This window comes from Mobula birostris, chromosome 7 (genome assembly GCF_030028105.1).
Source record: "Mobula birostris isolate sMobBir1 chromosome 7, sMobBir1.hap1, whole genome shotgun sequence".
In the NCBI taxonomy this organism is placed as follows: Eukaryota; Metazoa; Chordata; class Chondrichthyes; order Myliobatiformes; family Myliobatidae; genus Mobula; species Mobula birostris.
Window position 1 is genome coordinate 102973892 of NC_092376.1, and position 17961 is coordinate 102991852.

A 17961-nucleotide genomic window follows, 5' to 3' on the forward strand; every position below is an offset into this window, starting at 1 on the left:
AATCGGGTTTATTATCACCGGCAAGCATCGTGAAGTTTGTTAACTTAGCAGCAGCAGTTCAACGCAATATATAATATAGAAGAAGAATGAAAAAGATAAAAAATAAATAAGTCACTCAATTACAGTATATGTACATTGAATGGATTAAAAATTGTGCAAATGCAGAAATAATATATATTTAAAAAGTGAGGTTGTGTTCATGGGTTCATGTCCTTTTAGGAATCAGATGGCAGAGGGGAAGAAGCTATTCCTGAATCGCTGAGTGTGTGCCTTCAGGCTACTGTACCTCCTACCTGATGGTAACAGTGAGAAAAGGGCATGCCCTGGGTGCTGGAGGCCCTTAATAACAGATGCTGCCTTTCTGAGACACCGCTCCCTAAAGATGGGTAGGCTAGTACCCAAGATGGAGCAGACTAAATCTATAACCCTCTGCAGCTTCTTTTGGTCCTGTGCAGTAGACACCACCCCCATACCAGACAGTGATGCAGCCTGTCAGAATGCTCTCCACGGTACAGCTACAGAAGTTTTTGAGAGTTTTGTTGACATGCCAAATCTCGTCAAACTCCTAATGAAGTATAGTCGCTGTCTTGCTTCCTTTATAGCTGCATCAATATATGTTGGGACCAGGTTAGGTCCTCAGAGATCTTAATGCCCAGGAACTTGAAACTGCTCATTCTCTCCATTTCTGATCCCTCTATGAAGATTGATATGTGTTCCTTCATCTTACCCTTCCTGAAGTCCACTATCAGCTCATTTGTCTTACTGATATGAGTGCCAGGTTGTTGCTGCGACACCACTCTACTAGTTGGCATGTCTCATTCCTGTACGCCCTCTCATCTCCATCTGAGATTCTACCAACAATGGTTGTGTCATCTGCAAATTTATAGATGGTACTTAAGCTATGCCTAGCCACACAGTCATGGGTGTAGAGAGCATAGAGCAGTGGGCTAAGCACACATCCCTGAGGCACACCAGTGTTGATTGTCAGCGAAGAGGAGATACATAGAAACATAGAAACATAGAAAATAGGTGCAGGAGTAGGCCATTTGGCCCTTTGAGCCTGCACCACCATTCAGTACGATCATGGCTGATCATCCAACTCAGAACCCTGTACCAGCCTTCCCTCCATACCCCCTGATCCCTTTAGCCACAAGGACCATATCTAACTCCCTCTTAAATGTAGCCAATGAACTGGCCTCAACTGTTTCCTGTGGCAGAGAACTCCACAGATTCACCACTCTCTGTGTGAAGAAGTTTTTCCTAATCTCGGTCCTAAAAGGATTCCCCTTTATCCTCAAACTGTGACCCCTCGTCCTGGACTTCCCCAACATCGGGAACAATCTTCCTGCATCTACCCTGTCCAAGCCCTTTAGGATTTTATATGTTTCAATAAGATCCCCCCTCAATCTGCTAAATTCCAACGAGTATAAGCCTAGGCAATCCAGTCTTTCATCACATGAAAGTCCTGCCATCCCAGGAATCAATCTGGTGAACCTTCTTTGTACTCCCTCTATGGCAAGGATGTCTTTCCTCAGATTAAGGGACCAAGACTGCACACAGTACTCCAGGTGTGGTCTCACCAAGGCCTTGTACAACTGCAGTAGTACCTCCCTGCTCCTGTACTCGAATCTTCTTGCTATGAATGCCAGCATACCATTCGCCTTTTTCACCGCCTGCTGTACCTGCATGCCCACTTTCAATGACTGGTGTATAATGACACCCAGGTCTCGTTGCACCTCCCCTTTTCCTAATCGGCCACCATTCAGATAATAATCTGTTTTCCTGTTTTTGCCACCAAAGTGGACAACCTCACATTTATCCACATTAAATTGCATCTGCCATGAATTTGCCCACTCACCCAACCTATCCAAGTCACCCTGCATCCTCTTAGCATCCTCCTCACAGCTAACACTGCCGCCCAGCTTCGTGTCATCCACAAACTTGGAGATGCTGCATTTAATTCCCTCGTCTAAGTCATTAACATGTATTGTAAACAGCTGGGGTCCCAGCACTGAGCCTTGCGGTACCCCACTAGTCACTGCCTGCCATTCTGAAAAGGTCCCGTTTATTCCCACTCTTTGCTTCCTGTCTGCCAACCAATTCTCTATCCACATCAATACCTTATCCCCAATACCGTGTGCTTTAAGTTTGCACACTAATCTCCTGAGTGGGACCTTGTCAAATGCCTTTTGAAAATCCAAATATACCACATCCACTGGTTTTCCCCTATGCACTCTACTAGTTACATCCTCAAAAAATTCTATGAGATTCGTCAGACATGATTTTCCTTTCACAAATCCATGCTGACTTTCTCCGATGATTTCACTGCTTTCCAAATGTGCTGTTATCACATCTTTGGTAACTGACTCCAGCATTTTCCCCACCGCCAATGTTAGGCTAACCAGTCTATAATTCCCCGGTTTCTCTCTCCCTCCTTTTTTAAAAAGTGTGGTTACATTAGCCACCCTCCAATCCTCAGGAACTAGTCCAGAATCTAATGAGTTTTGAAAAATTATCACTAATGCATCCACTATTTCTTGGGCTACTTCCTTAAGCACTCTAGGATGCAGACCATCTGGCCCTGGGGATTTATCTGCCTTCAATCCCTTCAATTTACCTAACACCACTTCCCTCCTAACATGTATTTCCCTCAGTTCCTCCAACTCACTGGACCCTCTGTCCCCTACTATTTCCGGAAGATTATTTATGTCCTCCATAGAGATTATCACCAATCTGCACAGATTGCAGAGGGAGGTACAGAGGCCCAGGTTCTGTAATTTCTCAATCAGGATTGTGGGAATGATGGTGTTAAATGCTGAGCTATAGTCGATGAACAGCTTCCTGATGTAGGCGTTTGTGTTGTCCAAGTGGTCTAATGCTGAATGAGGTGCTGTTGAGGTTGCGTCTGCCGTTGACCTATTGTGGCAATGGATAAATTGCAGTGGGTCCAGGTCCTTGCTGAGGCAGGAGTTCAGATTAATCATGACCAACCTCTTAAAGCATTTCATCACTGTCGATGTGAGTGCTACTGGGCGATAGTCATTAAGGCAGCCCACATTATTCTTCTTAGGCACTGGTACAATTGTTGCCTTTTTGAAGCAAGTGAGAACTTCTGCCCGTAGGGATGAGAGGTTGAAAATGTCCTTGAATACTCCCGCTAGCTGGTTGGCACAGGTTTTCAGAGCCTTACCAGGTACTCCATCAGGACCTTTGGCCTTGCGAGGGTTCATTCTCTTTAAATTTAAAGACAGCCTAACATTGTCCTCTGAGTCAGAGATCACAGGATCACTGGGTGCAGCAGGGATCTTTACAGCTGTAGTTATATTCTCCCTTTCAAAGCAGGTATAGCAGGTGTTGAGTTGATCTGGTAGTGAAGCATTGCTGCCATTCATGCTATTGGGTTTCGCTTTGTAGGAGGTAATATCTTGCAAATGCTGACAGAGTTGTTGTATATCCCATGTCACTTCCAAACCTCGATCAAAATTGTCTCTTTGCCCTTGAGATAACTCTCCGCAAGTTATACCTTGGTTTTCTTGTACAGACTTGGGTTGCCAGCCTTGAATGCCGCAGCTTATGTTAACTTATGTTTGTTTTTGTCGTATAGTATAAGTGTTGCTGCTGGAGAAAGCTAATTTTCATGGTGTATCTGCCCTGTGTTTGCTTGCCCATGATGATAAACTCAAACTTAAACCAAAATGCTTCGTTGGAACACTTTCACTGGAAAACTGATACCAAGTGACCAAAGTTTAGTTAGAACAAGGTTTTAAGTATCAAGTCAAAGGCAGAAAGAGAGCATGGGCAAAGGTTTATGAAAAATATCCTGGAGCTTTGGAATCAGACACCTGAAGTCATAGCCACCAGTGGCGGAATGACTTATGTTGAAATGAACAAACAGGTAGGATTTGAGAAGGGAAAGTTTCAGAGGGTTGTAGGACTGCAGGAGATTGCAAAGAGAAAGAGCTTGTTACTGGGAAAATTTTACTGTAAGTTTGAGAGTGTGGTTAGGTAAGTGGGTGGAGACCATGTGTACAAGAGAAGCTACACATTGGGAGCTTGGGATGACATCAAGTTTACAAACAGTGGTATGAGGGTGGAGAGTCAGGAGCACATTTGAATAGTCTAGTATCGGCAAAGGCTTGGGTGTGGCTTTGCTACACGAAACGGAGGTTCTGGAGAGATAACAGTGCTGAATTTTAGTTAGTACAGTCTACAGGGAAGAGTTGGATCATATTCTGTCAGGTTTAATGATTCTTAGTATCTGCTAGGAAACTGATGACAGAAACCAAAAAGAAAAGGTAAGAGAAAACAGAAAATGCAAGAAACAGTCAGTGGGTCAGGTGGCATCTGTGGAAAGAGAAGCAGAGTTAATGTTACAAAAGTTTGAAAGCATTTACCACTAGGCTGAAGTTCAAAACCATTCTATTAACTTGATGAACCCAAATCAAGGGTGGGACAGCGATACAGCAGGTAGTGCTGCTGCATCACAGCGCCAGGTTTAGTCCTGACCTCCAAGACTGAGGGTGTGGAGTCTGCCCGTTATCCCTGTGAGTGTACGTGCTTCCTCTTCAAGTTCAAGTTCATTGTCATCTGACTGAACATATGTACAACCAAACAAAACAACATTCCTCTGGACCATGGCACTACCCACAAAACATATATCACACGCAACACATAAGATATTACCACAAATAAGTTAACAACATGTAATTCTAAATGCATGCAGTGTGCGGCACAGGGAAACAGTAAACGCTAACCAGTAAACAGCTGGCATTCCTAGTGATGCGACCTTGTGGTGGCATTAGTCTCATCAGGTGTCATTCATCAGGTGCTCTGGTTACTCCTAAACCAAAAGCCATGCTAGATTAGTTGTTTTTATTGCTTAATTAATGTTACTTTATCAGATACAGTGAAAAGCTTGAGTTTTCATATCATCCAGTCAGATCATGCCATATTTACATTCGATGGCCCCTTTATACGCCTACTCGTTGATGCCAATCTAATCAGCCAATCATGAGCAACAACAATGCATAATAGCATGCAGACATGGTCAAGAGGTTCAGTTGTTGTTCAGAACAACATCAGAATGAGGAAGAATTGTGTTCTGGGTGACTTTGATCAAACATGGAATGATTGTTGGTGCCAGACAGGGTGGTTTGAGTATTGCAGAAACTACTGCCTCCTGGGACAGAGAATGGTGTGAGAAACTAAAAAAAATCCAGTGAGTGGCAGTTCTGAGGGCAAAAATGCCTTGTTATTGCCAGAGGTCAGAGGAGAATGACCAAACTGGTTCGAGATAACAGGAAGGCAACAGTAACTTAAATAACAGTGGTATGCAGAAGAGCATCTCGGAATGCACAGCACATCAAACCCCAAAGTGGATGGGCTACAGCAGCAGAAGATCATGTGCATACATGGGAATAGTACATTGTGGTAGTAAAAATAATGCAGAAAGTAATTTAACAGTTACAGAGGTGAGTGGAGTGCAGGTAATCAAATAAAATACAAGGAATACACAAGTTCATCTACCACATCTTTCAGCATATGGCAGGTCTGTTCAAGACGTAAATAACTATGGGATTGGACCCGTTCCTGACTCTGGTTGTATACACTTTCAAACTTAATCTTTAAGTCTCAAACTTTACTATCATAACTATTTCCACCTCTGTTCATTTAAATTCACCCTTCTCAATTTAACACTATGTCCTTGGAGTATCTGCTATCTCCTAGTCGACTGGAGAGGGGAGAAGAGAAAATGATTTAGATGGGCTGAGTTATTAATCATGTTGACTGTTTCTCTCAGGCAGTGGGAAGTGATGAAGGAGTGAATGAAATGGAGGCTGATTTGCATGATGGTGAATTGGGCACTGTAAATTTCCCCAAGTGTAGGTAGGCAGCGGGGAAACCAATGTGATGCTGGTGTGCACATGTGAAAGAGTAGGTTGCAGAGAAACAAGTGGGGGAATGGGATTGATGGAATTGGAAGAACACAATGGGCTGAATATATTCTTCCATTTGTCAATATTTATCCTTCCAGCAATATCACCAGAAGAGTCTGGTTGATCTATCACTGCAATTTATAACACCTTGCAAATTGAATGCAACATTCTCTCCTGGCACTGACCACACACTACAGAGTTCCACACTTAGCTGCTAAGTGCTTTGAGATCTTCTGAAGTAACAGAAGGTGCTATACAAATGTGAGTACTGCTTCTTCCTCTACAATGTAAATATGTAGTTAGAGCACCTGGAAAAGTAAAGCTGAGAATTGCTAGCATCTGAACTTTTACTAAAACGAACAGGAATAATTGCACAGCTCCTGGTATAACAGTGTTGCTGAATGTATTTGGTTATAGTCCTGCCTGGTCTCAGGCATGGGTAGTGTAACTGCTGGAGCAAGGCACTGATGACAAGATAAACAGAGTCAACCACTGGTACAGCCTAGTACACTCAGGAAGGAAAGGGACAAAGATACTTCTACACTGATGGGGAAATGTAATTAAAAATAAAAATTATGATGCTCTTGTTTAGAATGACTGTCACAATCCCCATGGAAAATAAATATGATGTTTCTAGCTGCTTTTTATTGCAGTGGGGGTGGGGGTGGGAGAGCAGAGCAGCCAGAGGCTGTATCTCAGAACTTTCCTCTCTTGTTGGGAACAATAGAGGTATGGGCATTTGTGTGTAATTCATCCTGTCTGGGGCAGCACACACTCTTCCTGCACTCTCACACCCCATTGTTTCCACATGGCTATGGATACGTGGCTGGATGTTATCACAAGGTCTCCCTTCCCTGAAGAGTGAAGCATATAGTTGTTTTTCCTTTCTGTTTCTTAGCAACGAAGAAACAGAGCAAACTGTCTGGTAGACCACCTGTGAAGAGTGGCCACCTTGTTTTAAAAACAATAGTCAAGCACCAATGTTATAGATCAGTATTGACAGAGTTTGTTATTATCAGGAAACTTGCCAAGGTCAGTCCCGCATCCTGTGTCAGTACCAGAGGACTGTATGGTGCGCTGCTCATTTGCTTCTCAGAAACAAAAGAAAATGCAAAACATCTGTTACGGGTCCCTCCTTCCCACCCTTGTTCCAGACTAAAGGCAGCTCATCAACTTTGCAAGCATGCCGAAGGACAGGAAATAAACACTGGCCCTGAGAATGCAGCAGGACCTAAAGTCATAGAGTAATGCAACACAGAATAGACCCTTTGGTCTAACTGAGGTGCCCATGTTTGGCCCCTATACTTTGCTGTGCATTTACTTACCCAGTTTCTTCAGTACCTTCCTCAGCTACCTTCTCCACATATACACCATCCTCTGCATGAACAAGTTGCTCCTTGTGTCCCTTTTAAGTCTTTCACCTCTCACGTCCAATCCTAATTATACCCTATAGGTTTGCTTCCAGTTCCCTGGGAAGACGACTACATGCATTTACCTTTCCTATGCCCTGTATGATCTTATACACATCTATAAGGTCACCCTCATTCTCCTACACCTGAAGGAATGAAGTCTGAGCCTGCCCAACCCTTTCTTAAAACTTGTGTCCTGGCAACATTTTGGTAAATCTTCTTTGCACTCTTTCTAGCTTAATGCACCCTTCCTACCAAACAGCGGTGCATGTGTACATGATGCTCCAAGTGTTGACTCAGCACTACAACATAATGAGGAAGTTTTATCATTGATGGTTGGAACCGATCTGATATCCATTAGAAGTGGGTAGGATATATATATGGAGTCATTCTTGAGGCATCTTTCTCTGGACAGTAATAGTGATATTTCCCGTTGGTTGGGATTTACAAATGTTCATAAAAATTAAAAACGGAGTCTGGTAAGACAGTGAAGGGAGTGAGCCCTTTAACTTTTCAGAACGTCCTATTTCAGGCATGCTGCTGGAACATCAAACTTTAGCAAGACTAACAAAGCATACCAGACACAAGCATGTAATGAGAGACAGAACTTATACATAAAGTGCCTTTCAAAACCTCAAAACACCCCCAAGTGCTTCACAGGCGATTGATTTTTTTTCTCCCTTTAGTGTGAGGTGTGGCCAATATTGTGATCCATGAGACACAGAGAATATTGAAGAAAATAAACAGCTAAGTATTTTATTGCAGTTTGGTTTTGAAGACAAACATTGTCCAGGATACAAAGAGAACTTCACAGCTCTTTCCCAGAGAATGCTTTGGCTGTTGTGTTCCTGAGAAGGCAAGCAAGGCTCAGTTTAATTCCCCATCTGGAACTTGGCATTCTCAACAATGTGGCATTCCCTGCGTTCTGACTGGGGACTAGAGTAACATGAAGCTTGAATCCACAGCCTTCTTGTTTTGGTGCAAGAATGTTACAAAGTCATGCCAGAATTCAATAACTTAGATATCTAACCTAATGGAAAGCTATTGGCTGCCTGAGCAAAATAATGTTCTGAATGTTCAAAAAAGAAGCTACATATTTTTCAGACTGTCCTTGCATCTTTGTACCGTGCTGGGAGGTTCCATCCCTCGCACTTGTATGAAAAACGTGAGTTGTTCTTTACATGCCGTAATTACAGAAAGCAACCCTCAGTTCATTGGTAGGGCTCATTCTCTCTCTTCCAGGGATCTGTTACATGTGGGACTTGTGGCACTTCTTGTCCTAGATATAAAAGGGGAGTCGAAGTATTTCAGTTTTTCAAATTAAAAAGGAAGGCAAATATTTGGAAAAAAAAGTTCCTTGATTAGCACTGCCTACAACACTTGCCAGCACGAACTCTTATCAAAGTCAAATGATTGATGCTGTTGGTCCCAGAAGTCTTGTATTCAGCCTGCTCAATGCCATACATTCTTCAGAGACTGGAGAGAGGAATCAGGCCTGTGCAGCAGATCATACCCCCTTCATGCTGACAATACTCTCATTAACTCCCCTTCTTTCTTCCCATCATCATCCCACTATAAAAAGCCACTCCTGTGCCACTCCTCCTCTCCCAGAACCTCACCCATTCTCTGTCATGGTCACCACACAATAGGAAGGATGTGGTTGTACCAGGGGGAATGCAGAGAAGATTCAGCAGGATGTTGTCTACATGGGAGCATTTCAGTTACAGGGACTGGTTGGATAGGGCCAAGCTTACTGCCAAGGAGGGATGAGCGGATAGGAGTAAACTAAATGGATAGATAGGGGAGATAGTAAGCATAGCTTTCTCTTGATGGTAGTACTCGAACTAGGCCTTGATATAGGGTAAGGGGCAGAAGGTTTAGAGGAGATCTGAGGGAATTCTTTCACACAGGCTCTGTACTATGATGCCTGAGGAGGTGGTAGAGACAGAGACTTTCACAACACTCAAAAAGCTGTGACTTAATTTTCAGGCTTAGACAGGGAGGGCTGTCAACAGAGCCTGGTGCCGTCTTGGACTTCTATCCACTTATCTGAGCTGTCAGTAGGCAATGATCAGAAGTGAGAACACCCAATGGCTCTTCACACCACTGGCCAATTGATGCACCCTTACCTTTGCTTTGTTTCAGGTCAGCTGATTCACTTTCCAGGCATTATGACACAATCAGTATGACTCCAGGACAATGCAGTTCATAATGCAGCTGAGGGACAGTGCTTACAAAAGTAAAACTTCCTTCTCCTTTGCCAGTCTGTGGTAGTCAAAGACAAAACATGGTTACTTCGAGTGCCAGGCTTTAGGCGTTTCAGAAATGACAGGGAGGAGGCAAAAGAGGTGGGGGTGTGGCTCTGTTGATCAGAGATAGTGTCACGGCTGCAGAAAAGGAGGAAGACATGGAGGGATGGTGTACGGAGTCCTGTGGGTGGAAGTTAGGAACAAGAGGGGGTCAATAACTCTACTGGGTGTTTTTTGTAGACCACCCAATAGTAACAGGGACATCAAGGAGCAGATGGATAGACAGATTCTGGAAAGGTGTAATAATAACAGAGTTGTTGTGGTGGGAGATTTTAATTTCCCAAATATCGATTGGCATGTCCCCAGAGCGAGGGGTTTAGATGGGATGGAGTTTGTTAGGTGTGTTCAAGAAGGTTTCTTGGCACAATACGTACGTTTGTAGATAAGCCTGCAAGAGGAGAGGCTGTATTTGCTCTGGTATTGGGAAATGAACGTAGTCAGGTGTCAGATCTCTCAGTCGAAGAGCATTTTGGAGATAGTGATCACAATTCTATCTCCTTTACCATAGCATTGGAGAGGAATAGGAACAGACAAGTTAGGGAAATGTTTAATTGGAGTAAGGGGAAATATGAGGCTATCAGGCAGGAACTTGGAAGCATAAATTGGGAACAGATGTTCTCAGGGAAATATATGGAAGAAATGTGGCAAATGTTTAGGGGATATTTGTGTCGAGTTCTGCATAGGTACATTCCAATGAGACAGGGAAAGGATGGTAGGGTACAGGAACCATGGTGTACAAAGGCTGTTGTAAATCTAGTCAAGAAGAAAGGAAGAGCTTACGAAAGGTTCAAAAAATAGGTAATGAGAGAGATCTAGAAGATTATAAGGCTAACAGGAAGGAGCTTAAGAATGAAATTAGGAGAGCCAGAAGGAGCCATGAAACAGGCCTTGGTGGACAGGATTAAGGAAAACTACAAGGCTTTCTACAGGTATGTGAAGAGCAAGAGGATAAGACGTGACAGAATAGGACCAATCAAATGTGACAGTGGGAAAGTATGTATGGAACCGGAGGAAATAGCAGAGGTACTTAATGAATACTTTACTTCAGTATTCACTATGGAAAAGGATCTTGGTGATTGTAGTGATGACTTGCAGTGGACTGAAAAGCTTGAGCATGTAGATATTAAGAAAGACAATGTGCTGGAGCTTTTAGATAGCATCAAGTTGGATAAGTCACCAGAACTGGATGAGATGTACCCCAGGCTACTGTGGGAGGCGAGGGAGGAGATTGCTGAGCCTCTGGCGTTGATCTTTGCATCATCAATGAGGACGGGAGAGGTTCAGGAGGATTGGAGGGTTGCAGATGTTGTTCCATTATTCAAGAAAGGGAGTAGAGATAGCCCAGGAAATTATAAACCAGTGAGTCTTACTTCAGTATTTGGTAAGTTGATGGAGAAGATCCTGAGAGGCAGGATTTATGAACATTTGGAGAGGCATAATATGATTAGCAATAGTTAGCATGACTTTGTCAAAGGCAGGTGGTGCCTTACAAGCCTGATTGAATTTTTTGAGAATGTGACTAAACACATTGATGAAGGTAGAGCAGTAGATGTAGTGTATATGGATTTCAAGCAAGGCATTTGATAAGGTACCCCATGCAAGGCTTATTGAGAAAGTAAGGAGTTATGGGATCCAAAGGGACATTGTTTTGTGGATCCAGAACTGGCTCGCCCGCAGAAGGCAAAGGGTGGTTGTAGACGGGTCATATTCTGCATGGAGGTCAGTGACCAGTCGTGTGCCTCAAGTAACCTGGATGAGGAAGTGGAGGGATTGTTTAGTAAATTTGCTGATGACACAAAGGTTGGAGGTGTTGTGGATGGTGTGGAGGGCTGTTGGAGGTTGCAGCTGGACATTGATAGGATGCAAAACTGGGCTGAGAAGTGGCAGATGGAGTCCCACCCAGATAAGTGTGAGGTCAAACATGATGACAGAATATAACATTAATGGAAGACTCTTGGCAGTGTGGAGGATCAGAGAGATCTTGGGGTCCGAGTCCATAGGACGCTCAAAGCAGCTGTGCAGGTTGACCCTGTGGTTAAGGAGGCATACGGTGTATTGGCCTTCATCAATCGTGGGATTGAGTTTAAGAGCCGAGAGGTAATGTTTCAGCTATATAGGACCCTGGTCAGACCCCACTTGGAGAACTGTGCTCAGTTCTGGTTGCCTCTCTACAGGAGGGATGTGGAAACTATAGAAAGGGGTGCAGAGGAGATTTACAAAGATGTTGCCTGGATTGGGGAGCATGCCTTATGAGAATAGGTTGAGTGAACTCAGCCTTTTCTCTTTGGAGTGAGAGAGGATGAGAGGTGACCTGATTGAAGTGTATAAGATGATGAGAGGCATTGATCGTGTGGCTAGTCAGAGACATTTTCCCAGGGCTGAAATAACTAGCACAAGAGGGCACAGTTTTAAGGTGCTTAGAAGCAGATACAGGGGAGATGTCAGGGGTAAGTTGATTTTTTTAAAAAAGGCAGAGACTGGTAAACGCGTGGAATGTGCTGCCGGCGACAGTGGTGGAGGCGGATACAATAGGGTCTTTTAAGAGACTCCTGCACAGGTGCATGGAGCTCAGAAAAATAGAGGGCTATGGGTACCCCCCTAGGTAATTTCTTGGGTAAGTACATGTGTTCGGCGCATCATTGTGGGCCGAAGGCCTGTATTGTGCTTTTAAACGCAAACAACAGGAATTCTGCAGATGCTGGAAATTCAAGCAACACACATAAAAGTTGCTGGTGAACGCAGCAGGCCAGGCAGCATCTCTAGGAAGAGGTGCAGTCGACGTTTCAGGTCGAGACCCTTCGTCAGGACTAACTGAAGGAAGAGTGAGTAAGGGATTTGAAAGTTGGAGGGGGAGGGGGAGATCCAAAATGATAGGAGAAGACAGGAGGGGGAGGGATGGAGCCAAGAGCTGGACAGGTGATAGGCAAAAGGGGATACGAGAGGATCATGGGACGGGAGGTCCGGGAAGAAAGACAAGTGGGGGGGGACCCAGAGGATGGGCAAGGGGTATATTCAGAGGGACAGAGGGAGAAAAAGGAGAGTGAGAGAAAGAATGCGTGTATAAAAATAAGTAACACATGGGGTACGAGGGGGAGGTGGGGCATTAGCGGAAGTTAGAGAAGTGGATGTATTAGCAGAAGTTAGAGAAGTCGATGCATTAGCGGAAGTTAGAGAAGTCGATGAGGAACAACACCTTATATTCCGTCTGGGTAGCCTCCAACCTGATGGCATGAACATCGACTTCTCTAACTTCCGCTAGGCCCCACCTCCCCCTCGTACCCCATCTGTTACTTATTTATATACACACATTCTTTCTCTCACTCTCCTTTTTCTCCCTCTGTCCCTCTGAATATACCCGTTACCCATCCTCTGGGTCCCCCCCCCCTTTTCTTTCTTCCCGGACCTCCTGTCCCATGATCCTCTCGTATCCCTTTTGCCTATCACCTGTCCAGCTCTTGGCTCAATCCCTCCCACTCCTGTCTTCTCCTATCATTTTGGATCTCCCCCTCCCCCTCCAACTTTCAAATCCCTTACTCACTCTTCCTTCAGTTAGTCCTGACGAAGGGTCTCGGCCTGAAACGTTGACTGCACCTCTTCCTAGAGATGCTGCCTGGCCTGCTGTGTTCACCAGCAACTTTTATGTGTGTTGCCTGTATTGTGCTGTAGGTTTTCTATGTTTCTTTGTTTCTAAAAGAGCTTGGAAATTGCAGCATGTTGCTGCAGACCACCGAATGGTCACTGAGCAACATACCAACCTCCATCACAGTTGTGGGGCTGTCGTTGCAAATCTTATCAGAGACTTGGCTGCTACTAAATGGGCATTGCACTTCTTTGTGAGTAAATATGGGCCATGCAGGGCTGAGGATAGATCCAGAAAAGATTGGTGGTCTGGATCAGGTAAGGAGATAGCTGGTAGGTTGGGTGGGAGCATTGGTAGGTGCTATTTGTAGCTCTCAGCGATCAGGAATAGATGAGTTTTGGTCACCAATCAGAGGAGCTGGGAGCTGGGAGTGGTGGAACATGGAGCCTCAAACTGGGTCTTAGAGAATCGCTGGGCTGTGCAAGCTCAGAATGCAGATGATTAGGGAGGAGAGTGGAGAAATGGAAGTTCTGAAGAAAGGGGAAGGTCAGAGATTTGAGAATTTGGTGCTGCAGGAAATAAGAAATGAACAGGGCCCAAAGGATAAAACTAAGGATGAGGCTTTCCTTAGTTGGATTGTCACCCAGATCAGGATTCTGAAAGAAAGGTTACCGTAGGAATGACTCAAAGCAGCTGATCTTGGGACAATATCTCCAACAAAGACAGCAGAATAGTGCTGCTTGTAGAGCCACTCCTCACAGTTCCAGTGACCCATGACTGTTGCAAGGACATGGCTGGGGATGAACCCAAGTGCAGGACACAGGCGCTGAGGCAGAGTTGTTAGATGTTAGCAGCACTATGAACAGGGAACCAGTATCCAGGAGAGTCCTTACACAGAGACAAGGGTCACGTAGAGTATCCAGGAAACAACGCGGGACTTAGAACTGACAGTTCTGAGGAATCAGGAAACGAGGTTTACTCACACTAAAGTCAACCAACGAACTGGCAGCTCCTTGCTGTGATTACAGGGTTTTTATCTTGAATTTACTGATGGTAGGTAGGGGTGTGTAATTAGTGGAACTGGGAATGATTGGAAATTAGACGAGGGGATTGAGGACCAATTACTGAGGTAATAGCAAGGTGGGAAATTGCCAGACTAGACCATAACAGTAACCCCCCCCCCCCCCACACACACACAACAGGACCCTCCAGGCGATCCTCTAGGCTTGTCTGGATGGTCCCGATGAAAGTCCTGGATGAGAGAAGGGTCCAGGATGAAGGAGCGGGGAACCCAGGAATGTTCTTCTGGACCGTACCCCACCCAGTCTACCAGGTATTGGAAACCCCTGCCCCGACGGCGCACATCCAGTAGTCGTCAGATGGTGTATGCCAGATGGTTGTCGATGATATGGGCAGGTGGGGGAGTCTCAGTCAGAGGACACCAGGAGCTGATGGAAACTGGCTTTAATTGGGAAACATGAACGGTAGGGCGGATATGCATAGATCTTGGCAGTTTAAGTCGGACTGCTGTGGGATTGATGCCCCTTTCGAACTTGAATGGTCCCAGGAAGTGAGGGGTGAGTTTCCTAGGCTTGTTTTTGAGTGGGATGTCCTTGGATGAAAGCCACACCATCTGCTCAGGTCGGTACTCAGGTGCCAGAGTCCGGTGTCGGTCCGTGGTCATCTTATTGCGATTTGCTGATCTGAGTAGGGCCGTGCATGTCTCCTCCCAAACCTTAAGGCACCAATCGATATGGTCCTGAACAGATGGCACCGCAATCTCCTCTTCTTGCGCAGGGAACCCAAGGGAACACTCGAATGGAGACCTTCCAATGACAGAACTGACCAGAGTGTTGTGGGCGTACTCAACCCATGGAGGTGGTCGCTCCAGGTAGACGAGTTGTTTGCCGTTACACAATGTAGTGTCGTCTCCTGGTCTTGGTTGGCCTGTTCCATCTGCCCGTTCATCTGGGGGTGGAAGCCGGGTGACAGGCTGACCGATGCACCTCAGGCTTGACAGAAACACCTGCGAGACGAACTGGCGACCTCGATCGGAGACGATGTCCGCAGGGACTTCATGGAAGCAGAAGACGTGGTGGACGAGAAGGTCAGCAGTTTCCTGTGCGGAAGGGAGTTTAGGGAGGGCTACAAAGTGCCTGTCTTGGAGAACTGGTCTACCATGGTGAGGACAGTGGTGATTCCGTGGGAAGGGGGTAGACCGGTGACGAAGTCTAAGGTGATGTGCGACCAGGGACAGGTAGAGGACGAAATAACCCCCCAGGTGGTCGATGATCATGGACACAGATGGAACATGCAGAGGCATAGGAACGGGTATCCGCCTCAATGGAAGACCACCAAAAGTGTCTTTTCAGGAGTGCTAGGGTCCGATCACTCCCGGGGTGGCAGGTGAACTGAGATGTGTGCCCCCACTAGAGAGCCTGGGATCTAATGGAATCGGGCACATACAGGTGATCACCGGGTCCATTGCCGGGGTCAGGATCATCCCGTTGGGCTTTCTTTACTATGGATTCAATCTCCCAAGTGAGGGTTGCACCACACAGGATGGTGGGAGGATAGCCTCTGGGCTGGAGGTGTCCTCCTTGGAGTTGTATTGGCGGGAGGGCACGTCCGGCTTGCCATTCTTGGACCCTGGACGGTATGTGAGGGAAGACTTGAACCGCCCAAAAAAATAATACCCAACGCGCCTGGCGGGAGTTCAAACGTTTGGTGGTCTGATATAACCCAGATTCTTATGATCAGTCCAAACAATAAATGGGTGTTCCGCCCCCTCCAGCCAGTGCCTCCACTCCTCCAAATCTAGCTTGACGGCCAGTAGTTCCTGATTCCTCACATCGTAATTCCACTCGGCAGGGGACAGCCGGCGAGAAAAGAAGGCACAGGGATGAAGCTTTTCGTCCGGACTTGATTATTGGGACAGGACCACTCCTATCCTGGAGTCAGAGGCGTCCACCTCAATAATGAATTGGTGGGAAGGGTCCGGATGGATGAGGATGGGAGCGGTTGTGAAATGCCTCCTTAGGCCAGTGAACGCCGAGTCAGCTTCAGAGTCCCAACAAAAAGGTGTGGTAGGCGAGGTAAGCCTGGTAAGAGGGGGGCCACCACTCGACCATAGTCCCTGATAAATCGGCAGTAGAAGTTCACAACCCCCAGGAATCATTGAAGTTGCTTGCGAGTCGTGGGCCTAGGCCATTCTTCCACTGCCCAGATCTTCTCGGGGTCTGCTCTCACCTGCCCACTCTGAATGATATAACTCAGGAAGCTGACCAAAGGAATCTGGAACTCACATTTCTCTGCTTTCACAAATAACTGTTTTTCCCACAGTCTCTGGAGGACTAGACAGAAGTGGTGAATGTGTTCTCGGGGGCTGCTAGAAAATATCAAGATATCATCGAGGTAAATGAATACGAAGCGATTAATGAAGTCACATCGTTGATTAGGGCTTGAAAAATGGCAGGAGCATTGTTGAGGCCAAACGGCATGACCAAGTATTCGAAGTGACCCAGAGGTGTATTAAAGGCTGTCTTCCACTCATCCCCCTCCCTCATCCTTTCTAGATGGCATGCACTACAACGGTCTAACTTTGAGAAGATGGTGGCTCCATGCAGTGGTTCGAATGCCGAACTAATGAGGGGTAGTGGGTACTTATTTTTAACTGTTATATTGTTTAGGCTTTGGTAATCAATACAAGGATGAAGCGACCCATCCTGATTTTCTACAAAGAAGAAACCGGTGCCCGCCGGGGAGGATGAAGATCTATTAATGCCCGCCGCGAGGGACTCACTAATGTATTTCTCCATTGCCTCTCTCTCCAGTCGGGATAGGTTATAAAGATGATTGGTGGGTAGTGAGGCCCCAGGGAGAGGTCGATGGCACAATCATATGGGCGGTGCGGAGGCAGGGAAAGAGCCTGTTGTTTACTGAATGCCTGTCCCAGGTCATGTTACTCTGTGGGGACTCTGGACAAGTCGAGGGGTTCCAAGACAGGCGGGGTCGCGGTAGTCTCTCTGGGAGATGGAGCCGATCGCAGGCAGTCGGCGTGGCAAAACGGGCTCCAGCTGGCTATCGTCCCGGTGGACCAGTCGATGTGGGGATTGTGCCGGTTCAGCCAGGGGTATCCTAGAACTACTGGGGCTTGAGGCGAATGGATGAGATTGAACCGTACCTCCTCCCGATGGCTTCTGGAAAGAATCAAGGTCAGGGATAGCATACCATGGGTCACCTGAGCCAGCAGTTTTCCGTCCAGCGCCCAGGCCTCCAGTGGGGTATGTAGCGACTCTCGAGGTATTCCGGCTTGGAAGGCTATGTCGTTGTCCAGCAGATTTCCCTCGGCACCAGAATCCACCAAGGCGGATAAGGACAGGGACTGTTGTTGATAATTCATGGTAGCCGGGATCTGTTTAGGGAACAGAAGGGAGGGTCGTCTGACTCACCAGAACAGTAGGAGCGAGAGCTCTGTGAGGAACAGAGGGGAGAAGGAGGTTAGTGCTGGTTGAAGACGGTAAGGTGGAACGTGGGCTGACCCGAGGAGCGGGGCGACTTTTTTTCTCTCAGACGCTCTCAAAGTCAATTATCTAGCCTAGTGGCTAGAGAGATCAGTGAGTCCAGGCTGTCCGTGTCATCCCTCGCTGCCAGTTCATCTTTTATCTTATCTGAGAGGCCCTGTCGGAACACCTCCGACAGGGCCTTGTCATTCCACCCTGAGTCGG

General features: G+C 46.2%; 1 long non-coding RNA gene across 1 annotated transcript; it reads right to left on the reverse strand.

Moving 5' to 3' along the window:
- Positions 1-8096: 8096 nt before the first annotated feature.
- Positions 8097-17536, reverse strand: LOC140200780 (uncharacterized). The gene is made up of 3 exons (XR_011886729.1): positions 17465-17536; positions 9475-9610; positions 8097-8624 (listed from the first exon to the last, which is right to left on the reverse strand). It is a non-coding gene; the product is annotated as an uncharacterized lncRNA (long non-coding RNA).
- Between the last annotated feature and the right edge of the window lie 425 nt (positions 17537-17961).